Source organism: Anabrus simplex, chromosome 10, assembly GCF_040414725.1.
Source record: "Anabrus simplex isolate iqAnaSimp1 chromosome 10, ASM4041472v1, whole genome shotgun sequence".
NCBI classification, from domain to species: domain Eukaryota; kingdom Metazoa; phylum Arthropoda; class Insecta; order Orthoptera; family Tettigoniidae; genus Anabrus; species Anabrus simplex.
The window spans coordinates 40,540,025-40,560,952 of record NC_090274.1 but is presented as its reverse complement, the minus strand read 5'-3'; positions in this window follow the sequence as shown (position 1 = coordinate 40,560,952).

The following is a 20,928-nucleotide window of genomic DNA, read 5'->3' as shown; positions in this document are numbered from 1 at the left end:
TGTTACTTCTTGTAGTACGCGCAATTGACGGAACAATCACACACTGTAGCATGTGCAAAGTTATCTAACTCCCCAGCTACATTCCGCCAATATTACTCGGGACTCAGCAGTAATACCACCGAGCGGAGATGAGTAACAGCAGAAGAGACAAATCAGATGATGATAATGCTTCTTGTTTAAAGGAGCCTAACATCTAGGTCGTCGGCCCCTAATGGCACGAAATGAGACGAAATGCAATGACAATTTAAAAGTCCAAAATTCATCCACTGACTAGAATTCAAAACGTGATGATGAAGAATGAAAGGATAAATGTGGATTTAAAATAATCAGCGGAGCCATCTCACAATAACCGGGCGAGTTGTTCGTGTGTGGATAGGAGCGCGCGGCTGTGAGCTTGAATCCGGGAGATAGTGGGTTTGAATCCCACTGTCGACATCCCTGAGGAAAATGGTTTTCCGTGGTTTCCCATTTCCACACCAGACAAATGCTGGGGATGTACCTTAATTAAGGCCACGGCAGCTTCCTTTCCACTCCTAGACCTTTTATATCCCTTCGTCGCCATAAGAACTATCTGTGTCGGTGCGATGTAAAACAAATAGCAACTCACAATACTGAAAATAATTCCAAAATCGATCAATTGATTAGAATTCAAGAAGATGACGATGAACAATGATCATGAACTTAAAGCAGTCAGTAGATCCGACCCGCAAAGCCCCACCTTCCCAGAAAGTATAGTATTTCTGACAAAGGGACTGCTTACAAAGCACAATTATGAATCGATATTTATCGTCGTCCAAAGGGGTCCAAAATCCAGGTCAACGGTCCCTCATAACAGTACTTACGCTAGTAAAGTATTGCCTCATCGGGTCACTTTCGGGTCACCCTGTATATCGAGAAAGCAAAGGAAGTTCGAAATAAACTGACAAAGAAGATAAAAGTCTAAGAAAAGTCTTGACTGTTTTTTCAAAAAAAAGTATCGATCGTTATCGATACATTCAATTAACGAGAGTATTGAGATGGTAGAATGGAAGCTAAAAGCCGTCCTTTAACAATACGTGATCTAAGTATGTGGTAAGATTCTATTCCCATTGTCCAAGATAAGAGGGGGTGGTATGGATTCTCTGTGTGTCAGCTTTGACTTCCATTGTCCACGGTAAGAGGGGATTTCTACCGTATGAATTCTCTCGGCGACAGCTTTGACTACTTTGGCGTCGCTGCCTTGTATGGTCTTTCATGGGCTGTCATCAACAGAGGTCATCTCTTAAAAAGAAAAGCTTTTCTTTGTTATTTGTAGCAGATCTGATGTCTGCTCCGCTATCTTGTTACACTTGGCACTCTGGCTTCCGAATCACTGTGCGTTGTGTGACGTCATGTGTCCAATAATAATTCTCGAAAGATCTGAGATGAGTACGCACGTAATCCTTGAAAACACAGTACATTTGTAGAAGTGGTCAAATGCCTGTATTTATCTATTACTGTCGGCGCCTTTCTTTACTTCCATCAACAATAAAATTCAATGTACAGAGTGAGCCCCAGTAGAGTTGCCGTCTTTCTCGCGTGCTACGTGTCGGGAAACGAGAGAGCGATTGCCGCCACTCTTTTCCCCACATGCCCGAAGAAAACGCATCAGCTTTAATTAATGAATAAACAGATATAAAACAATAAAAATTACCCCATGAAAATCATCATCATCATCATCATCATCTTGAACCAGTTCCAGTTTCCCGGGTGCAATGAATGAGCGCTGTCCATTTACTCCTGTCCATGGATATGTCTTCTTCTATAACCTGCTGCAAATCCAGACCTCGCCCAGCTAGACCATTTCTAACCCGATCGATCTCTTCGTTGGGCGACCTCCTGATCTTTTGCCTTTGTTTTCCTTCTCAAACCACGCCTTACCTGTTCTTTGTGGGTCCATTCTTTTGAGATGACCAAACCATTTCAGCCTGGCTTCGACACATTTCTCACTTAGGAGTTTTTCACTTGGGAAAGTTGGCATATCTCGCCGTTTCTTATCTTGTCCATCCTTGAGTTCTGAGTCATATAGTTCTGATATTTCTGTTGGTTTGGAGGCAGGTTTCTAGACTATATGTGATAACTGATACAAAGAAACTCCTGTAGATTATTAATTTTGTTCTCAATGGAACTTGCTTATCCCACAAGATGATAAAACTGTTCTCCTCTCTGTATTATATCAGTGTTTTCTGCACATGATCGGTTAAATGTTGCTACTACACTACCAAATTAACGGAACTGATGTACTTGTTCCAACTTTGATCCATATAGATTGATGTTAGTACGTTACATGTTTTTAAATATTTAAATACACTGACTGACAGTGACAATGCAACACCAAGGAGGAGTGGTTCGAAAGGGATGACAGTTGGGGAAAAAAGAGAGACGGCACGGACGAATAATTGATGTTTATTTCAAACCGATATGCAGGTTACACAATGCGCACAGCATCGACTCAGTAGGATGTAGGACCACCGCGAGCGGCGATGCACGCAGAAACACGTCGAGGTACAGAGTCAATAAGAGTGCGGATGGTGTCCTGAGGGATGGTTCTCCATTCTCTGTCAACCATTTGCCACAGTTGGTCGTCCGTACGAGGCTGGGGCAGAGTTTGCAAACGGCGTCCGATGAGATCCCACACGTGTTCGATTGGTGAGAGATCCGGAGAGTACGCTGGCCACGGAAGCATCTGTACACCTCGTAGAGCCTGTTGGGAGATGCGAGCAGTGTGTGGGCGGGCATTATCCTGCTGAAACAGAGCATTGGGCAGCCCCTGAAGGTACGGGAGTGCCACCGGCCGCAGCACAAGCTGCACGTAGCGGTGGGCATTTAACGTGCCTTGAATACGCACTAGAGGTGACGTGGAATCATACGCAATAGCGCCCCAAACCATGATGCCGCGTTGTCTAGCGGTAGGGCGCTCCACAGTTACTGCCGGATTTGACCTTTCTCCCCGCCGACGCCACACTCGTCTGCGGTGACTATCACTGACAAAACAGAAGCGTGACTCATCGGAGAACACGACGTTCCGCCATTCCCTCATCCAAGTCGCTCTAGCCCGGCACCATGCCAGGCGTGCACGTCTATGCTGTGGAGTCAATGGTAGTCTTCTGAGCGGACGCCGGGAGTGCAGGCCTCCTTCACCCAATCGACGGGAAATTGTTCTGGTCGATATTGGAACAGCCAGGGTGTCTTGCACATGCTGAAGAATGGCGGTTGACGTGGCGTGCGGGGCTGCCACCGCTTGGCGGCGGATGCGCCGATCCTCGCGTGCTGACGTCACTCGGGCTGCGCCTGGACCCCTCGCACGTGCCACATGTCCCTGCGCCAACCATCTTCGCCACAGGCGCTGCACCGTGGACACATCCCTATGGGTATCGGCTGCGATTTGACGAAGCGACCAACCTGCCCTTCTCAGCCCGATCACCATACCCCTCGTAAAGTCGTCTGTCTGCTGGAAATGCCTCCGTTGACGGCGGTCTGGCATTCTTAGCTATACACGTGTCCTGTGGCACACGACAACACGTTCTACAATGACTGTCGGCTGAGAAATCACGGTACGAAGTGGGCCATTCGCCACCGCCGTGTCCCATTTATCGTTCGCTACGTGCGCAGCACAGCGGCGAATTTCACATCATGAGCATACCTCAGTGACGTCAGTCTACCCTGCAATTGGCATAAAGTTCTGACCACTCCTTCTTGGTGTTGCATTTGCTCTGTCAGTCAGTGTATTTGTGAACTTTGTGAAAATTTCCGAAATATCTCAATGTATTAATTTTAAAGAAGGTGCAAGCCTACCGCAAACGGAAACAAGGAGGAAGTATGGGTCAAAGGGAACTGCCCAACAGATCAGAAGCGGCGCGTAAGAGAGCCTACACACAAGGTAAGAAAATAGAGAAAATAGAGGAAAATAGAGGTTGTCGAACGCCGTAAGCCGAAAACCAGTATGTCTACTGCTCCGGTCTAGCCTATGGATGCAGATCCACGGGAATATAATCAAGATTTATGCAAGATTTAATCCAATTATTAAGACTGGAAATAGTGCGAATTGGCAACATTCGCAAAATGACAGCCCGAGCAAAAGATATATATTTTAAAACACATATTTTCACCCTCAGTTTTAGTTGTTTAATGGTTGGCATGTGCTTGGTCAGTCTTACAAATTTCCTTTATATTTGGACGAATAAGAGATATATGCAGTCTGATACGTTACACTGATTTGATATGGGGTAATCACAGAAATAATGTTATTAAAAACATTTAAGCTCTTTTAAGTATTTAGGCTTTTTTCAATCGTAAAATTACCAGCGTTTCGCCCCAGTGTGGGATCATCAGTAGGAATGTTACAACTTTCCAAAACGCTGACGCTACTGCACTAGGGGAAGCATGTGCCTCCACTTGTATAAATGCCTGCAAGTATTAACAACATTTGAGCTCTTTAAGTCTGTAGGCATTTTTGAAAGGAGATTAAATATTTTTAATATTTTCAATCGAAGAAATTAAATTATGCTTTCCTTCTACGAACCTTATTTTTTAAATAATGCTATTGTTTCTATACGTCGCACTAACTACTTTCAATGGTTTTTCGAGACGCTGAGGTGCCTGAATTTTGCCCCGGAGGAGTTCATTTACGTGCCAGTAAATCTACCGACACAAGGCTGACATATTTGAGCATCTTAAAATGCTACACTACTGAGTCAGGATCGAACCTGCCAAGTTCGAGTCAGAAGGCCAGTCTGAGCTACTCAGCCCGGCAGTCGGAGAAAATCCTGCTTCGTAACAATGCTACAAGAGCCCGTTTTGCGGGAAAACTTCAGGAAGTGAGTTCTCGAATTTGTCAAAATCGCCTCCTTGGTATTTTAACTTCAAAGTCCTATCATTTTTAAGCTCTGACAATTTTGCTCTCTTCCTAGGAAAGTCCACACACTCCTGATGAAACAAACTGACTTCTTATCTAGTCACAAGCATTTGTGTTTATGTTTATGAAGTAATGTTTAGCCCGTATCTGAGTAACATCTGATAGTAGCAAATTAATACTGAGCGAATTGGACGTGAGGTTAGGGTCGTTGTGAGGTTGCATTCGGGAGATAGTGGACTCGAACCGCAGTGTTGGCAGCACTGAAATGGTTTTCCGTTGTTTCCCCATTTTTATACTAGGCCCTTCCCTGTCCCATCGTTGTGTCGGTGTGACGTAAAGAAATTGTTAAAAACAGACAAGTAAATTACATTTTCTTTCCATCCACAAATCACAGGGAGACATGGTGTATTTCCTAGCTACTCCATTTTAATTTCTGAGTTCAGATATTTCACGACACCCCATGAACTTCCAGGTGACACCTAGTTTGGAAAGCACTGCATTAAGGTCTTCTGCGATGTATCTTTCCTCCTCACTAGCCTCGACTCCTTGAAAACTTCTTTAATCATTCCTACGAACTTCAAAGCGCTACTGGAAGGAATACAGACATTCAGATACAGAAAAAATACTCCTGGATAAACATCATTATTTGTGCCAATAACACTTCAGTCGGGAGGAACTAAGACCAAACAAAAATCCGGTTACCTCTCAGTGTGTCTCACAGAGCGCTGTTAGTTGTCGAGCAAAAATAAAAAGAGAGGAAGATGTCGCTCTAGCCCGTAGGCAACTCCTACTTCCAGACAATAGCGCCGATATGATGGCATGATGCTGAAGAGATAGAAATCTAGTAACGAACAGAGAACAGGAATTCCATTAAGGAAAAGTCTTTTAAATAAAGCTCTCCTCTGCAGTTGAATATCAACCAAGAGTCCCCTCATATACAGCTGAATTACCACGTAATAAAGGTCATAACTGAAAAATTGAGTTAAGAGGATGATGTACTGCCTATCCTGATAATACTGTTACCGTGTTTTGTGGTAGGTAGAGGTGAAAGAAGGTGCGGGGGGGTGAACAGGTCTCAGGCTACGAAATTAAAGTGAATTTAAAATTTAACAAGGTTATATTTTCTTTTCAAAATTAAGAAATAACAAGCATGGCAGGTACAGAGTAGCAAGGCAACAAAGGTGCGATTACAGTATTTACAGGATTTGGGCTTCGAGCCCCGAATTCACACTTCTAGGGCAATTAGCCCAACTTTACTCCAAAATAAGTTTTTCACAGAGGGGCAGAAAACCCCATTCATGCCCAGGAGCACTTGCTCCAAAATTACACCATAAAGCCTCCACGAGGCATACAACCATCAATTTTCAAGGAAAGAGCCACCCGCTCTCAACTTTAAGCCTATCAAAGGCCACACCAAACTCCACCTTCAAGTTGTCCTCTAAGGACATAGACACAGGGGCAAAATACCCAACCTACTGAGGCCTATTAAGTGAGAAAAAGGTTAAATACATGACCTCAAAAATAACCAATTGAGAGGAGGCGACCTGCACTCCTAATACATTTGTTTAAAACCTACTTGGCACTAGACCATTAATGCAAGGGCTAATCCCATACTAAAGAGGTGAATTTAGAAAGGAACAATTTACATTACGTTAAAGAAGAATAGGTTGAGAAAAAATAAGTTCACCTCAAAACACTATGAGTGGGAGCTCGAGAGGGTTAAGCACTCTCTATCCCGATATGCAGTTTAAAAGATAGAATAGATACAAAGTGTCTTTACATTTTAAGGAAGGTTACATTATGGAAAAACTTCGGACCCGCCCCGAGAGTTAAACTGCTGAGCTAGCAAGGAAAGAAGTTATTAATCGGCCATTACCTTGTTGTTGACTGCTGCCGAAGAAAGAGGCGCTTCCCGCCCCCTGCTATGTACTTTACACACTAAAAGATGGAACAGAAGTGGCGCAGAGACCCAAAAATCAGCAGTTTATATACTCTCGCGGAAAGTTCGAGGCGTTTTTGGAATGAGAACACCCTCCCACCAAAACTGTATTGGTTAGGGATTAGCAGCATATTCAAGTTGGGGGAAGATACATCAGATTGGTCAGAAATTAATTAAAGAAATTCGGGATTGGCTAAATACAAAACAAGGGGAAAGAGAGGGGTATACAGCCAACTTAAACAATAACAGAAAGAAATTTAACAAGAAACAAACTTTTGAAATAAAAATTTCTCCAAAAAACAGTTCTTTCACATCGCACTAGAGTGCACCATTGTAGTTTTTCAGTAGTGTCCTCTAGAAGAGAAAGTTCACACTTCTTACTACCGGTAAAACAAAAATACATCAAAAGTGACACAGTTCAAAAACTCCAAAATTTCCAAGTAGTGACATCTTCTGAGAAACTTGAAAATTAATACCGTAGATAAAGTTCAGACTTCCTCCAGCAGAGGAGTTTCAATTGGCGCAAATTTTAAATTAGCGGCGTGGAGGTGTACCGCCCGGTACAAATACAATTCCTTAGTTTCACATACCCTCAGACATAAAATACTTAAATATATAGATTTGAAACTCCGCAACATTATGGGATCAGTACGTGGCTGTTCACTAGTGCTGTTGATTTTGGAGCATCGTTTAATTGTTAATCTCACAGATTTTTTTCAAAGTACAAAATTGAATCAAAAACAGATACCTGTAATGTCTACTAGACGGAAAAGGCATATAATCATGGATATCCTTTTGGGCTTACAAGACGAGAGAGCGACTAGGCTACAGATTCTTTGGTTATTCCCCCCCCTTAGTAGCCTTTTACGACATGCAGGGGGTACAGATAACACATTCTTTTTATCGCCCCTGTGGGTGGATTGAGAGTTCCAATAAATCAAAAGAAATGTTTAGTATAATGTTCTTTGTCTAACAATATGGGAGTTGATCAAGCACACAACATTCCCATGCCATGCCACAAGGTAGCCCCCCACCTATCGACGTCTACGTCCAACAGAATGCTCGCTGATTTGGCACACAAGTTTATGGCCATGATTATTCGCAAGATACGTATTATGAGAAAAATTCTGCCATCTTCGGTGACGTTGCCGTGTGTATATCCAGGTTAATTTTAGGAATATATTTCTTTCTTGATAGCATACATTATATTTATATATATCGTGCCAGAAGCATACATAAGTTTAAAATTAAAGATAAGGAAAAACATAAAACATAATATAAATACTCCAATGGCGAAGAGCCACATTAAACTATGTGAGCCCAAAACCTTGCAACATCAAGTGCATTTGGCTTCGCTTTAACCAGATCTTCTGTTGTGCAGCTGAATGGGCTGTGGTCTGCTCTATCTCCACATACACACAAGGTAGTGACCACTTCGAAACCCCATTTCTTCTGGTTTACCCTGCACCGCGTAACACCAGAGCGCAGTCTGTTCAGTGCTCTCCAATTCACCCAATCTGTAACATGGCCAGGAGGGAGTTCCTCTTTTGGGGTCATCCATTGACTGATCCTCGTATGTTGACTCCTGACGCGCCATTCTTGAATTCTTGCTTGCTGCGCTGTTCCTGCAAGTGTTTCGGTTACTCTCAAGAAGCTTTTCCTAGACTTAAGCCGCTGGCGTGGTGGCTCATATCCAAACAAAGGGTGGGCTTCCCATGTCAACACCTTTCTCTTTTCTTTCTTGGCTGCCACTTCACGGCGAATATCGGGAGGTGCTATCCCTGCAAGGCAATACACTTTTTCCAAAGGTGTAGGTCTCAAACATCCAATAATAATGCGGCAGGTTTCGTTGAGTGCTACATCAACTGCTTTGGTATGGCAAGATTTGTACCACACCGGGCAATAGCATACATTAATATAATGAAACAAAGAGGGTTGCTTTAGAAACAATTTTTTATGAGTAGCACAGGCAATTATTTAAACTTGCTGTTTGTTCATAATTTGTTAACTGAGCGTATCTAAAAGCAGGAATATAATATCAGAATATCAGTCCGTCCGTCTATTCCTTATACAAATCCGTACCGTTCCACCAATCTGAACCGAATTATATATACTTAACTTTTAGGACCCTGCGGGTAACTCCATCTAAAATTAATTGTAACCGACCTCTTCATTCTCAAGATTTAGGATAATATAGGCAAAATATCGAATTTGACGTACAAGGACGAGACAAAGCTCATTTCAAGCCTCACGGCGCGAAAAACAAAACTCGATCAGTATCTATAGGGCCCGGAAACCATGTTTTAATGGTCTAAAACCAACCGTTATGGAGATATCGGCATCTCACTATCCCGCTATAGAAATCGGATGAAGAAATTACTAGCCGCAACCATGGTAACATCAGCTCAAGGATTCTACAGAAACATGCCTGGTGTTCGAATAGGCACGCGCGTAAATGTAGGCTAGGCTAAGGAGAGATTCTGCTTCACGTATGACTGTCTAGAAAGAAGCACTGTGGTGCAATCCACCCCTAGAGGTGGAGGTGGGGGAGAGTGGCGTATAAAAATAATCGAAAATAGTGTCAAATCCATAGCTTTCGGGGTCGCTGAGATGAACAGTAACACTCTGCATGCTGTTTAATTCTAGGTTCAGTCGCATCGGCACGGAGGTTAAAAAAAGAAAATACCCAAAATAACCGAGATTACGGATAAATGTATGTATGCTCCAGCACAGCTCTCAACCAAACATAGTACACCCATAGCTTAAAATCTGAAAAAATGACTGTGGGAGCAGGACTCCCCTAACACCGTGACACTTTGGATGCCTTTTAAGTCATAGTTCAGGCCCAGTCGACATGCAGGTTAAGAAAGGGTGAAAAGAGAATGTTCAAAATGGACGATATTATATATGTACAGTGCTGGCAAAAAGTTTAAGGAGACCTGTCGAAAGCAGATAATCATCTACAGGCCTTAAACATTGTACTAACATACATTTTTTGGCACTGGAGCTAAACGTACAGCAGAAATGCCACCCATTAATGAAAACCAGAGGTCTCTAGCTCCACCTATTTCCAATTTAAGGTAGTTTTTGTAAGTTAAGGCATGCTTTAAAAAATCCATATATTTATAACGAAATAAATAATAACTTGAAAACAGTTTGAGCCAGTCTTCTGAATTTTGTTATACAAGCAGGTGGACCAGGTATAAATCAACCAGTTATTACTAAAAGTCATTTTAAAAATGTGTATTAAAATTTTAGGGGTGTTGAATGTTTGCTGGATTTTATGAAAAAAAAAAGATAAAATGTAGGAAGAAGAAAAATAATTTTGAATTTCCCTCCATATGATGGCCATGTAGCCAAAGACTTTCTAGCACACTGCAGTGACCCAAGGAGAGATGTTAGGAAGATGGCTACATGGCCATCATATGGAGAGAAATTTAAAAAAAAATTCTTCCTACATTTTATCTCTTTTTCACAAAATTCAGCAAACATTCAACACCCCTAAAATTTTAATACACAATTTTAAATCTTTTAGTAATAACTGGTTGATTTCTACCTGGTACACCTGCTTGTATAACAAAATTCAGAAAACTGGCTGAAACTGTTTTCAAGTTATTATTTATTTTGTTATAAATATATGGCTTTTTTAAGCATGCCTTAACTTACAAAAACTACATTTAATTGGAAATGGGTGGAGCTAGAGACCTCTGGTTTTCATTAATGGGTGGCATTTCTGCTGTACTTTTAGCTCCAGTTCCAAAAACTGTATGTTAGCACAATGTTTAAGGCCTGTAGATGATTATCTGCTTTCGACAGGTCTCCTTAAACTTTTTGCCAGCACTGTATGTGTATAGCTGTCAACTAAACTTGGTGAACATGTGACTTACTATACTATCTGGGAAAAATACTATGTGTGGTAAGACAATCCTAGCACACCTAGCGGAGGGTATGACAACAGAAATAATCGAAAACGACGAACCTACAGTTTTCGGGGTCGCTTAAGATGAATACTGACACCAGTAGTAATGGGAAGAAGTAGTTCACCTCTGGGAACTAGTTCATTCACTCTCGCTCCCAAGAAAGAACTACTTCACGAACTACTTCGCGAACTACTTCAAAATATGTAACTTTCCCGCCAGAGCACTCTGCAACATCTGAAGTAGTTCGTCCGCGAACGAGTTCCTTCTCATTCCCTTCACACAAGGCTTCATCATTTCGCGAGCTTTCTAGAACGAAGGAGTACACAAAGTGGACAACAGGTAGCACGCAGGTGTACTTTTCTATAACATTCGTAGTTTCTATAGAGATGAACGTTCCTATTACCGGTAATGTCAGCTCACACTCTCTCCCCCTGCCCTCAAACCCTCAGGATTGTGAGTGTAGGAAAAACCTATTTCTTTTCAAGGACAATGACAATTTCTGTTAAATATTGTCGACTTGAAAATGAGATGTTCTAAACGCTGATCTATTATCGCAAGAGAACTCTTTTCTTGGTGGTGATTTCATCCCCTGACTTAAAAATAAATTTATAACATCTGAGGGTTGGTCAACTTTTTCTCGCCGGTGGCGCTAAAGGTCAAGGCGGATTGAGGTAAAACTACTTTAAATAGTTCTGTAATAGATTCAGACTAGTCAATATGGATCAAACAATCATATTAATCTATCATGGTTAAGTTTATCAATAGACTCCAACACTCTCGCTCCCAAAAAGTAACTACTTTACGAACTACTTCAAAATGTGTAATTTCCCCGTCAGAGCACTCTGCAACCGCTGAAGTAGTTCGTCGGCGAACGAGTTCCTTCCCATTCCCTTCAAAATCTTGAAGTTCTGCAGTTCGTGAAGTAGTTCTCGAGATACGAGCGAATACTTCACAGTTCATTCCTTATGTTCTTTGCTCTGTGTATATATAGTTCGCGAAGTAGTTCTCGAGAGACGAGTAAACACTTCACAGTTCGTGGGAGTGAAGTAGTTCCCGAGAACTAGTTCGTTCGCGAACTACCCATCTCTAGACACCAATAAAGTGTTCGGGTGGGACCAGGTAATATAGCTAGTAATACACGAAACTGAGAAAATTACTTTCAAGATAGTTGGTATAAATCTTGCCTAAGCAAACGCTTCGAACCCTGTTCCCACATATTCCTCATCCATTTCCCTACAGGCGTGTTTTGGTTGTTCTCCTTTTCTCTCTTGTATTACTGTAGCTTCCATTTTAATATGTCGAGCCTCCACACCATGATCTGCACGATCTGAATAGGGCTCTGGTTACATCCCTGCGAGTTCTACCACCGTAATTTTTCCTGCGTTAGCCAAATCAAATATTATCACAGCATCGTGATCTCTCAGATTTAGGGTTTTAAAACGAATTATGCAGTTTTATCTGAATGGTTCCAAGTAACACTCTGGAAAGCTTCATTTATGTTTGGAAACATTTTTTTTTTTCATCAAGCCAGAGTGAGCAATATCTCTATAAACTTGCTTCTTCAGCAATTCCACGGTGTTTATTGGTTAACTTAATTCTCTTATACTGTCACCATGAACCACAAAACCGCAGACAGAAATTTCACTTATAACAGTCTTTGATAAAACCTCTGTTGCAAAATAGAGTAACAGCTAAGAGTCCTTTCACACACCACGGATCTACAGTACAACTGTAACAGATCCTCCCACTATCGGCAGCCCTGAAAATGGTTTTCCGTGGTTTCCCATTTTCACACCAGGCAAATGCTGGGGCTGTACCTTAATTAAGGCCACGGCCGCTTCCTTCCAACTCCTAGGCCTTTCCTATCCCATCGTCGCCATAAGACCTATCTGGGTCGGTGCGACGTAAAGCCCCTAGCAAAAAAAAAGTAACAGATCAGTTTTCATTTTTTCACAAGCTGACTTAGGGCGTGTTAGAACGTACCATCTGTTTTAGAACTTCTAAATTTATGTCGCACTTAATGATACTGGAACTTATCGGTTGAGAATTTATATTACTATTGTTGTTATTAGTCAGTCCTGTGGTGCAGAGGTAGCGTCTCTTATTCCGAGGTCCTAAGTTCGTTTTCCGGCCTGAGATGTAGAACGGGTTTTGATAATGATAATGATGTTTGTTGTTTAGAGGGGCTTAACATCTAGGTCATCGGCTCCTAATGGTACGAAATGTTATGACAATTTTAAAATCCACAATCCTCCACTAACCAGAATTCAAAACGTGAGGACGAAGAATGAATGGATGGATATGAAGTTAAAACAACCAGTGGATCCCACCCCCGACGCCCCACATTCCCAGAAACTTAGCGTTAAACTATAGTATTACTGACCAAGGGACTGCTTCTACAGCACAATACTGAATGGATGATGCTTGCACATAGTTGAAACTGTTCCGAAATCCAAGTCATCGGCCCCTCATAATGGTACTTATCGCTAGGAAAGTAGAACCATGGTATTTGTCATGTTGCGATACTAATCAAAAGCAACGTAGACTCGCGGTATTCCACACATTATGGTACTATTCGCAGGTAGTGTAATGCGCACATGTAACACAGACCTATGGTGTTTCGCACATTGCGGCGCTATTTACAGGCAACGTAAACCTATGACGTTCCTCACAAAAGTGGACTAACCACAGGGACTCGCACCATCCCGTGGTATTCCTCACAGAGTGGGTACTAAGCTTAGGGAAGGCTGAACCATGGTGTCGCTCATATAGGGGTACGAATCACAGGTACTGTAAGACCCACATTTATAAACAAACACGTCCAGCAACATGAAAACTTCAAATATAGCAGAGCAGATCATTTTCTAAATTTTCCAAAGTACACACCAGGTAGCAACACAAAGCATATGTGGGAGTCGGTAACCTCATGGCCCTATGTTAATGTTGTTTGAGTCATCAGTCCATGGACTGGATTGATGCAGCTCTCCAGGCCATCCTATCCTGTGCTAAACTTTTCATTTCTACGTAACTACTGCATCCTACATCTACTCAAATCTGTTTGCCATATTCATGCCTTGGTCTACTCCTGGTGCTTTTTACCACCAACACTTCCATAAAAAAAACTAACGAATAAAGTGTCTTGAGATGTATCTTATCATTGTCCTTTCTTCTGGTCAAACTTCATCAAATCAACCTCTCCTCTCAGCAATCCGATAGAGTATCTCTTAATTTGTGAATCGATCTATCCATCTCACATTCAGCATTCTTCTGGTAACACCACATTTCAAAAGCTGTTATTCTCTTTCTCCAGAGTAATATCTTTAAAAAACGTATTTTTAATTCTATTTTAATTCATGTATCAGTGTTCGAAGTGAGTAAATTTCTTTTCTTAAGAAAGCTAGTCTGGATTTTATGTCTTTCTTTCTTCTGGCATCATTAGTTGCTTTACAACTCAAGTAATAATATTCATCTACTTCCTTTAAGACTTCATTTTCTAATCTAATATTTCCTAAATCATCTGACTTCGTTCGACTGCACTCCATTACTTTGTTTTGGATTTATGTATTTTCCATCTTGTATTCCTTCTCCAAGACTGTAGCCGTAATATTCAGCAATTTCTGAAGAACTTCTGCAGACTCAGATAAAAGAACAATATCGTTGGCAAATCACAGAGTTTTTGATTTCCTCTCCTTGGATTGTGATTTATTTTTCAAATTCCTCTTTGATTTCCCTTGCCGCCTGTTCTACATAAACAATGAAAAGGAGAGGGAACAAATTGCAACCTTGCTTTACTCTTTTCTGCATTGCTGTTTCCCCTTCACAGCTTTCGACTAATTATTGTGCAGATGGTAAGTCCTCCATCGGATGAAAAAACAAAAAGAACGGTTAACGTAAATAAATAAATAAATAAATAAATAAATAAATAAATAAATAAATAAATAAATAAATAAATAAATAAATAAATAAATAAATAAATAAATAAATAAATACTGGGTTAAAGCCACTATATTTATTTAATGAAGTCGAGCGTTCTGCCAAATTGCATTGGGCATGTTAAGTTCTGTTTCCGACAGTGAGCAAAGAAATTCACAGAACCGTGGAAGTCATGACCGTACTATCCACGGCCTACCCCACTAATTGGACTCAAGGATCGTCCTGCTGTGATTCACCGCCCTCTGTCGACGGTTTCGTGAGTGCGTCCCGCTGTTCCATGGTGGTGTTATGCTTGTATTTCTGCAGTACAGGTCTCCATGTATTTGATAACTTGAAGCCGTCTTCGCTGTTGATGATATTTGGGCGCAGGTCGATCTCTACGGTTACTTATTATAAAACAAAGGAAAACGCAATACTTAGAGTATATTATGAGGGGCCAGCGGTATCAATTATTACACCTAATTAGTGAAGGAAAGATACAAGGGAAACATTCTGTTGGCAGACGGAGAAATTCATGGCTAAAGGACATTCGAAGATGGCACAGATGTACATCAGAAGAAGCTTTTCAAGTTGCATTGTGAAGATCACATTGATTGCCAACCTCCGTATGGAGACGGCGTCTCAGAAAGACGCTTCTTTCTAGTGCCAATAGTTTTTTTTTTTTTTTTTTTTTTTTTTTGCTAGGGGCTTTACGTCGCACCGACACAGATAGGTCTTATGGCGACGATGGGATAGGAAAGGCCTAGGAGTTGGAAGGAAGCGGCCGTGGCCTTAATTAAGGTACAGCCCCAGCATTTGCCTGGTATGAAAATGGGAAACCACGGAAAACCATTTTCAGGGCTGCCGATAGTGGGATTCGAACCTACTATCTCCCGGATGCAAGCTCACAGCCGCGTGCCTCTACGCGCACGGCCAACTCGCCCGGTGGTGCCAATAGTAGTCAAAATGTCCGTCACCATGGCTAAATACTTAGCGTGCTGGCCTTTGGTTACAGGGGTTCCGGGATCGATTCCCGAAAGGGTCGGGAATTTCAACCATAATTGGTTAATTTCGCTGGCACGGGGACTGGGTGTACGTGTCGTCTTCATCATCATTTCATCCCCATCACTACGCGCAGGTCACCTACGGGTGTCAAATCAAAAGACTTGCATCTGGCAAGTCGAAATTGTCCTCGGACACTCTCGGCACTAAAATTCATTTCATTTTAGTAGTCAATTTTTAGTGGGAATTATATCACAGGCACTGGCCACGATAGTGTTTAAGCCGAAAGTATAATACAACCAAATATATTCTTTATAATTTTCGGTAAAATAGAATTTTAATTTGTAATGTGGAAAATGTTTCACTGCATTGCCAAAGGCTTGAAATGGGTTTCTAAAAAATACCAGCGTAAAAATATGATGTGCCATAGAAATTTCAGCTTAAAACACAGTTATAAAGGACCTCAAGAATACAAATTTGGTTAATAATTCTGACAGTACTTGGGATATTCAAAGAGTAGCTGTTGTCGGTATTAAGATATAAACCTCGAATCCCCGTGCTCAAAAGCAAAACCATCTCATCTCGGGGTATTAGAAAACGGGCTCCGCTACGTAACATTTGACATTTCAAACAGTGACAATGTAGGTCTCCTACGCCTGAATGTAGGCCAGAGCCAGCTCAATGGGCGCCAAGACGATGCGGCAAAGTGGATGGAGATTTGCTCACTCAGTCGTTAATGTAAACACTTCCGATCTGGCCGGGAAAAGCCATAAAGCCTACACTTTATACAGTAAGGAGTAGGTAGTGATTTTTCGGAACAGCGAAATGTCTATTGCTGTTACTTTTGAACTTTAAGGACTTCTTAACCCTTTCAGACCTGAAAGAAAACTGGAGGTGTGAATTTTTATTTCTATGTCAAGAACTGACCAAAATGCTCCTCAATACACATATTAATAGTTTATTTTACAAAATAAAAACTAACATCCGAAAAACAGGACCCACACAATTGTGCGTATCAAAATTCAAAACCTCGTTGTATCACGTACGATGGTGTAGCTTCAAAATTTACGTTCACTAACCAATGTACACACTTCATTGAATATATTCCGGTATTCAGTAAAGCTTCTAGATTGATATAAACGCAGTAAATAAATACTTACTTTCGGCACTACTGCTTCCTGCCATCTCGCCGATCAACTGTGCTTTTTAAACTCTTCTTCCTTCGCCCTGGCGGTCAAGCGCATACTAAAATCAATTGAAATACACGCCACGTGTCCTGCACAATCACTGCAGTCCGGTGTAGCGACGAAAAAACATCAAATACGGTCAGGGATAACTAAAATACGAACCCGCACAATTGTGCGTACTCGGTCTGAAAGGGTTAAAGCATTTTGAATAAGAAATGAGATGAGAAATTTATTCAACCAGATTTAAAGTAAAACATTGTTCTTTGTTCTTTGGACGTCACAGTGTCTCCATCTGAAACGGTGTACAACGTGAAAAGTTCTTCTTCTTCTCCTTCTGTTACATCCTCTGTAGGAGTAGCTTTGTATTGGTTTGCGTTTTCTTACTCCCCTTCTCCTCCTCCACGAACCACTTCACCGTCTCTCTCCTCTCCCGTCCTTCAGGTGAGATTTTCAGTATCCCCTTCTCTTGTCTCTCCTATTCGTGCTTCTCTGTCTATCCCCTGCCTGTCGTAAGAGGCAACTAAAAGGGGCATCCCCCTTGGGAGCGTGGGTTGGTGACCAAGGGGCCCTTAGCTGAGTCCTGCCATTGCTTCCACTTACTCGTGTCAGGCTCTTCACTTTCAACTATCCTATTACCTCCCTTGATCAACTCTTGTTCTTTTCCGACCACGATACCTTCGTTTTTCTAAGTGTCGGATCCCTTCCATTTTGACCCTCAATTAGTGTTAATAGAGGATGGTTACTCGGTAGTACTTAATCTTAAAACAATAATCACCACCACCACCACTCATGTACCTTTCTTAGTCACTGAGCTCTGGCATGTTGGCTGACTTCTCTACTTCTCTGTACCCATCTCAGCCCAGTCGTTCCGAAGTTCGACAACCCACTCCTTCCTCTCGTCCTACCTGTTGTCTCCCGTACTCTCCTAGTCACTCTCTCCATGTCCATCCTGATCATATGTTGCCCTTCTGAGTCTTATTTATTCTGATTTCCTCCTCATGTTTCGGTAGAGTTCATTCCTTGATGTTCGTTCCCATCTCTCACTCCTCATTTTTTTTGCACCAGTACCTTCCTCAGGAATTCTCTCTATTCTTTCTCTCTTGCTCTGCCTCACGCTTTCGTATTGCCACCGTCTCGGTCATGAGTACAGTACCATATTCCTCACTGTTGCCTTTTAGAGCCTAAACTTTGCGTCCATTGACATCTTTCTTTTATTGGACAATTTTCTGGTTGCAAACAGTAGCGTAAACTGGGATCAAGACGTGGGCTACCCCTTTGGTTTAGTGAACGTCAAGTCTTCAGCGTTTTGAGCTGCAGCCAATAGCGAACGGAGAAGCCTGCTGTGTTGTCAAGGCTGCTTCACAGGCTACTGTCCTGGCCTCTGCCACTGCCAATACTCAACACCTTATCAGTGGAGATGGTAGCCTAAAGCAGGGCCTCTCAAACGCCCAAAATCTCACGCGTGCAGATAGAGGCGCAAGAGCTCCGTGCACTGTGCATCGCTGCCGCTCGGCATGGCTCGGATCAACGCTTCGTCTCTGGGCTACTCGGCTAAGCTCGGCTCAACTCGCCTATGCTCGGCTCAAGTCAGCCTGGATTTGGAGCGCTACGGCGCAAGTGGGGCAGAGGGAGACAGGCGGAGCGAGCGAGACAGGCGTGAGGAAAGAGAGAGTAAGCGCTATTGCTCCAAATCGAGGAGTGGGGGGTCTGCACTCTGGTCAACCAAGCCAAGTCGTCTCTTGCACCGTGCACAGTGCATGCACCCTGAGAGGCCCTGGCCTAAGGTTTAACCAATTAAAGTCCGGCTTTGTGTTTAAATAGATAGAATGCTTGCCTTTGGTCCGATGGCCCCAGTCAGAATCAAAACCCTCGTACTGAATTCCCCTGGCTTGGGGACTGGATGTTCATGACTGCTTCGCCATTCATTTTATCCTCATTAGGTCACCACCAAGCCTATACAGATACCATGCACCATTATTATTATTGTTACGGAGTTATCCGTGGATTGCAGAGATGAAAGAAGGTGCGGGCTGAAATGGGTCTAACTACAAGGCCGAAAGATTAATTTAAATTTCAATAAAGGTTATATTTTCAATAGACAACAAGATTTAACAAATTTTTACTAGGTGAAATAACAATAAAAACACAGGTACACTGATAACTTTACAAACGAAAGTACCGAGCTCGATAGCTGCAGTCGCTTAAGTGCAGCCAGTATCCAATATTCGGGAGATAGCGGGTTCGAACCCCACTGGCAGCAGCCCTGAAAATGGTTTTCCGTGGTTTCCCATTTTCACACCAAGCAAATGCTGGGGCTGTACCTTAATTAAGGCCACGGCCGCTTCCTTCCCAGTCCTAGCCCTTTCCTGTCCCATCGTCGCCATAAGACCTATCTGTGTCGGTGCGACGTAAAACCAATAGCAAAAAAAATTTCAAACGAAAGCACAAGTTTCGGGGTCTTTACAAGTTCTGGCTTCGAGCCTCAGTTACACAATCCTTGAGCTACTAGCCCAACATTACCAAGGTACACTCATTTATTCAAAGGGCAGAAAACCCCTTCATTCAAGGAGCACTTGCTCCCAACTTTTAACCTCAAGCCTCCCAGAGGCACCTTTCAAAAGAGCTGACCCGCTCTCAATTTTTCAAGACTAATAAAGGCAATACCAGACTTTACAATAACTTGCCATCGAAGCACAACTTACAAGAATTAAACAGGGGTATCTCGTACCCAGCCTACAGGGCCTTAAAAGAAAAATAATAGGTTAATTAAATGGCCCAAAATACCAAGATGAATGGAGGCGTTGCTTGCACTCCTACATGAAATCTTATAAAACCTAAGGGGCACTAGGCCGATGACACAGGGGCTATTCCCAAGCTAGGGAGGTGACTCGTATAAGCAAATTTTAAAACATTAAGAGTAGAAAATCGGTTATGAAAACATAGTCACCTCAACTCAAGATGAAGGGGAGCTCGAGAGGGTAAAGCACTCTCTATCCCCGATTTACAGTTAAAGTAATAAGAAATGTTTACATAAGCCGGCCCTAAGTTACATTATTAGAGAGGTAGGTTACATTGAAAAGGTTTCGGACCTTCTTGCTGAGCTAGCAAGAAATAAAGATGTTAAAAGGCCATTACCTTGTAGAAGAACTGCTGCCCGAAGGAAGAGGCGCTACCCGCCCACTGCTATACTTCCATACACTAAGCTAGATGTTGTTGAAGTGGCCGAGAGACAAGAAAATCAGCAGTTTTTATAACCTCGTGGAAGATTAGAGACCTTTCATGAATAAAACAGCCACACCCACTACATTTTATTGGCTGACTAAAGGTTACACATCAAAATTGGAGAAGAAAGATCCGATTGGTCAGAAATTAATTACAGAAATTTACGATTGGCTAAATTCAAAACTGGCGGAAATAAAGATTAATACTGCCAACCCACAAATGAAAGAACAACCTTTAATAAAGAACAAACTTATGAATACGAAATATCTTCAAGAAAAGATCCTTCACTTCGCACCAGGGTGCATGATCATAGTTTTTGGTAGACACATCTGTGAGAGAATGTCCACACTTCTTGATAATTAGTAAACAAAAACAATTCCAAAGTAACACAGTGACATCTTCTGATAAACGGTTGAATTAATTCAGTTTTAAAGTTAAGAGTTTCAGCTGTAGAGGAGTACCTTAAGGCGGAAAATTCAAATGTGCGGCGTATAGGTGTACCAACCGGTACAATTATTATTATTATTATTATTATTATTATTATTATTATTATTATTATTATTATTATTATTATTATTAAATAATAATGTAGAATTTTACAGCGGTCGGACCAATCGTTCACTGGTTAATGAGCTTCCTCGGGAGATCAGTGGTGGTGATTATGAGTTCGATTCCAACCAACAAAAATAACACTAAACCTGAAAGATTGCATTTCATTTTAGCAGATCTACCAAAAAAAACTATATTGCTCTTATAACAGCAGCCTTGCAGTGTCTTCCTACAAGGATGTAGAATTAAACGGGAGTGAGAGAGCAGCACTCTGTTATCTTAAGGATATCTTAAGTCAGAAGTATGACGTGAGGAAGTATATAG